Below are 5,543 nucleotides of genomic sequence, written 5' to 3'. Positions count from 1 at the left end.
CTCAGTGCTTGCACAGGGGACTACCTTTACCTTTTTCCTAATTTTGCAGTTTGCATTATGATCACCTGTGTGGTTTCCTTTGGGTAGGGGAGTCCAAAGCAGGGTTCACCCTTAAAACACAAGACGTTGTCCGGAACACAAGACGTTGTCCGGAATTCAGGTGCCAACTTCCATTTTGATCTCTCAGTGCTCAAAGAATACAATATATGTTTGCATAATTTTACTGGCTGTACTTTAACATATTTTGACCCATAAAAATGGGGGGGGGGCATTCTTCCAAATAGATATTTGGGGTTAATGTTGCGATTCAAAAGTTTTCCTTTTCCCCTTGTGACTCCTAGTTTGGAAGAAATCCAGACCGGTGGTACTGTTATCCTAATGTTTAGAGGTGGAATTCTAGCAGGAGCTCCTTTGCATATTAGGCCACACACCCCTGATGTAGCCAATCCTCCGAGAGTTTACAAAAAAGAGCCTTGGAAGAAGAGGATATTGGATTTATATCCTGCCCTCCACTGCGAATCTCAGAGTGGCTCACGATCTCCTTTCCCTTCCTCCCCCACAACAAACACCCTGTGAGGTGGGTGGGGCTGAGAGAGCTCTCACAGAAGCTGCCCTTTCAAGGACAACCTCTGCCAGAGCTATGGCTGACCCAAGGCCATTCCAGCAGCTGCAAGTGGAGGAGTGGGGGCTGGCCAAGCTTGCCAACAGGGTGGGGGGGGGGGCTTTGAGAGCCACACAATATGTGTAGAAGAAGAAGCAGAAGAACTGCAGATTTATACCCCGCCCTTCTCTCTGAATCAGAGACTCAGAGCGGCTTACAATCTCCTATATCTTCTCCCCCCACAACAGACACCCTGTAAGGTGGGTGGGGCTGAGAGGGCTCTCACAGCAGCTGCCCTTTCAAGGACAACTTCTGCAAGAGCTATGGCTAACCCAAGGCCATTCCAGCAGCTGCAAGCGGAGGCGTGGGGAATCAAACCAGGTTCTCCCAGATAAGAGTCCACGCACTTAACCACTACACCAAACTGGCTCTCACTTAGTCACTACACCAAACTGGTGTAAAAGAACCGCATGTGGCTTCTGAGCCACAGTTTGGCCACCCCTTGCCCTATAGGGTTGCCATAAGTCAACTGTGATTTGACAGCAGAAAGAGAGAGAGAGAGGGGGAGAGAGAGAGGGGGAGAGAGAGAGTCACAGTTTGAAGCCAATTGTTCTAAGTGCCTGACAGCCTCCATTTGCAAATATGTTGCACTGTGAAGAAACAGACTGATAAAGCCAAAATGCAATAGCAAACGAATGACGCTCGTTTACTATTACATTTTGGCTTTATTGTGTATATTTTTTTTGTTTGCTTGCTTGCTTGTTTTCTCCCTTTCCCCTTCCCCTTCCTTCTCTGGGAAGTTAGTTCTATGCACTCTATAAGCTGAGCTTGAAATTGTATGTATTCTCTATGAGAGCCAGTTTGGTGTAGTAGTTAAGTGCGTGGACTCTTATCTGGGAGAACCAGGTTTGATTCCCCACTCCTCCACTTGCACCTGCTGGAATGGCCTTGGGTCAGCCATAGCTCTCATATGAGTTGTCCTTGAAAGGGCAGCTGCTGTGAGAGCTCTCTCAGCCCCACCCACCTCACAGGGTGTCTGTTGTGGGGGGAGAAGATTGTAAGCTGCTCTGTCTCTGATTCAGAGAGAAGGGCGGGGTATAAATCTTGCAATTCTTCTTCTTTTATGTAGGGAGTTTCCACCCCCCCCCAACTTTTTATTTTGATCATATTGTCTTGTTGTACCTACCTCTTGAACTTCGCCTGTCTGAATCTGATCCTAGGATAATGATATAGATGTGTTATTATAGGTTTTTGTCTGGGGGGAGGGGGGATTTAAAAGGTTAAGATTTCGTTATGTCATTTTTAAAAGTTTAATTTAAAAAAGAGAGAGAAAGAGAAGGGGGGAAAAAAAGAAACAGACTGATAGCCACACAGATTTTTCAAGAGGAGGTCCCGCACTTGGAAGCGCAGTCAGGAAGAGTAGCTTCTACCCTCAACAGACAAGGGAAACCTTGTGGGAAATCTCGGGCAACATTGCAGTTACCAGTGGGTGTCACTCTAGGACAAGAAGCATGCATGAAAGATGGGTTGGGGAAAGGGGGGGGAAAGGAGCTGAGAAATAGGAGGCAGGCACGCGATGACTTATTGAAACCTAGGAAGCTATCTTTCAAAACACTCAGGGGCTCCATTTCAGGTCTCATTGCATGTGTGTGTGGGGGAAATTCAATGCCTATGTGCAAGCACACAAAATTCATCACAAGCCTTAATCCTGCAGCTAATCAAGATCACAGGAAAACAAAGCCAAACGGCACTGCATATTTTAAGAACACTCTTTTCTTTTTGGGATAAATCCATCACAATTATGATAGCCATCTTATCATGGCAGGATAAACGGAGACCTCCCGGAACCACACTGCACCGGTGCGGTTGTAGGAGTTAAGTGTGGCAGACTTCAGTCTGGAGAACCTGGTTCAATTCCTCACTCCTCCACGTGAAGCCTGCAGGGTGACTTTGGGCCAGTCACAGTGCTCTCAGAGCTGTTCTCTCAGCCCCGCCTTCCTCACTAGAGGCTCGTTGTGGAGGGCGGGCGGGAAGGAGATGGGAAACCATTTTGAGATTCCTTCTGGTAGTAAGGAAAAAAAAGGTCAAGGTAGACCCCCAGAGTTGGTTCTGACTCTGGGGTGATTTCGCATTGCAATATTTTCACAGCAGTCTTTTTACAGGTGGCTTGCCTTCCCCAGTCATCTACACTTCCCCCCCAGCAAGCTGGGTACTCATTTTACTGATCTTGGAAGGATGGAAGGCTGAGTCAACCTTGAATTGGCTACTGGGAGAACCAGTTTGGTGCAGTGGTTAAGTGTGTGGACTCTTATCTGGGAGAACTGGGTTTGATTCCCCACTCCTCCACTTGCAGCTGCTGGAATGGCCTTGGGTCAGCCATAGCTCTCGTAAGAGTTGTCCTTGAAAGGGCAGTTGCTATAAGAGCCCTCTCAGCCCCACCCACCTCACAGGGCATCTATTGTCGGGGGAGAGGATACAGGAGATTGTAAGCCGCTCTGAGTCTCTGATTCAGAGAGAAGGGCGGGGTATAAATCTGCAGTCTTCTTCTACCTGAACCCAGCTTCCGCCGGGATCGAACTCAGGTTGTGAGCAGAGCTTGGACTGCAATACTGCAGTTTACCACTCTGTGCCATGGCTGGGGTAGTAGGAAAGTTGGGTATAAAAACCAACTCCTCCTCCTCCCTGGTCCATGAACTTCCCACCTTGTGTCAACAAGGGTGAGGGCCTTCTCGGTAGTGGCCCCATCCTATGAAGCCAGCTGCCCAAAGAGGTGCATGCCTCATGGGACCTCTCTAGGCTCTGCAGGGCATGGAAGGCTCTTTTTCAGGCAGCCTTTGAGTGACTGTGATTCAGCAGCCAGCCGGTATACTTCAGCTATGTCTCCACCATCCACACATCCTACCCTGCTGGATAGTGGATAGATTTTAATGCGGATAGAGTTTTACTGTTTCCTATGTTAAACCTCATTCGTTGTATCATTTTCATTGCTGTATTTGATACCCTGTTAGCCGCCCCAAGCCTCATTTGGCGGGGAGGGAGCAGGATAGACATTTGAAGAAGAATTGCAGATTTATACCCCGCCCTTCTCTCTGAATCAGAGACTCAAAGCGGCTTACAATCTCCTATATCTTCTCCCACCACAACAGACACCCTGTGAGGTGGGTGGGGCTGAGAGAGCTCTCCCAGAAGCTGCTCTTTCAAGGACAACTCCTGCGATAGCTATGGTTGACCCAAGGCCATTCCAGCAGCTGCAAGTGGAGGAGTGGGGAATCAAACCCGATTCTCCCGGATAAGAGTCTGAGCACTTCACCGCTACACCCAACTGGCTCTCTCTTTGATGAAATAAATAAACAATCCAGAAGGAGCAGCAGATTTTTGAGAGAAATCCATCACAATTATGATAGCCATTTTATCATGGCAGGATAAACGGAGACCTCCCGGAACCACACTGCACCAGTGCGGTTGTAGGGGTTAAGAGTGGCAGACTCCAATCTGGAGCACTTGATGCTGTGCAAAACAGAAGTCCTCCTGTGTCCGTCAAGGCAGTGATGGTGGTCTTTTCCATAGTGCCTGGAATTGTTTGTGTGACCTCCTGTAATCGGAACAGGAAGGAACCCACTTCAGGCCTCCTTCGTTAGTAGGGTTGCCAGGTCCAATTCAAAAAATATTTGGGGACTTTGGGGGTGCAGCCAAGAGCAAGGGTGTGACAAGCATAATTGAACTCCAAAGGGAGTTTTGGCTGCCACATTTAAAGGAACCAATTCTTTTGAAACTTGGAGGGTGCTTTAAGGAGTAGGAGTTGGTTTTTATACCCTGCTCTTCAATATCTGAAAGAGTCTCAGAAGGGCTTACAATCTCCTTCCCTTCCTCTCCCCATGACAGACTCCCTGTGAGGTAGGTGGGGCTGAGAGAGCTCTGACAGAAAGTGGTCTTGAGATAACAGCTCTGGAGGAAGAAGTTGAAGAGAACCAGTTTGGTGTGGTGGTGAAGTGCACTGACTCTTATCTAGGAGAACCGGGTTTGATTCCCCACCTCCACTTGTACCTGATGGAATGGCCTTGGGTCAGCCATAGCTCTCGCAGAGTTGTCCTTGAAAGAGCAGCTTCCGTGAGAGTTCTCTCAGCCCCACCTACCTTGCAAGGGTGTCTGTTGTGGGGGAGGAAGGTAAAGGAGATTGTAAGCCACTCGGAGATTCTGAGATTCAGAGTGAAGGGCGCGGTATAAATCCAATGCCATCATCTTCTTCTTCTTGTTGGGAAATACCTCATAGCACTCTCAGCCCCACCTACCTCACAGGGTGTCTGTTGTGTCTGGAGGGGGAGAGATAGAGGAGATTGTAAGTCACTCAGATTCAGAGTATAGGGTGAGGTATAAATCCAATATCTTCTTCTCCTCCCCATCTATTTCCCTTCCTTCCTTCCCACCTATCCCTCTGCTCATCCATCCAGCACCCCTCTTGCCCTCCATCCGCACGTCCACCCATTAATCCTTGTCTATCCATCCATTTACCTGTTCATCCCTCCATCTGTTTATTTGTTCCTCCCTTCCTCCCTCCACCCATCGCTCCCTCCACCCATCGCTCCCTCCATCGCTCCCTCTTTCTGTCTGCTACCCAAGTGCCCGCTAGGTGTTGCAGCAACCAGAGATGCACCTGCCAGTGTGAACCAGCCCCTGAAGCGAAAACACAAGGTGTTCATCCAGGGCCAGCCCTAGACTGCCTGGCACCCTAGGCAAGGCTCACTTTGGGTGCCCCCCCTCTGCACTCATAACGTCAGTGAGTCGCATGGGGGTGCCCAATTTGTCGCCCCCCCAGAAGCCAGCACGCTAGGCAGTCACCTAGTTTGCCAAGTGGCAGGACCAGCCCTGCGTTCATCTAACCCGCCTGGGCGTACAGTGCATGGAGGTAAGACTGCTCCAAGAGAAGAACTGCTTTGAGCAGAGC

This window comes from Heteronotia binoei, chromosome 12 (assembly GCF_032191835.1).
Source record: "Heteronotia binoei isolate CCM8104 ecotype False Entrance Well chromosome 12, APGP_CSIRO_Hbin_v1, whole genome shotgun sequence".
Taxonomy (NCBI): Eukaryota; Metazoa; Chordata; class Lepidosauria; order Squamata; family Gekkonidae; genus Heteronotia; species Heteronotia binoei.
The sequence above is the reverse complement of the archived record's forward strand: the minus strand, read 5'-3'. Positions refer to the sequence as shown.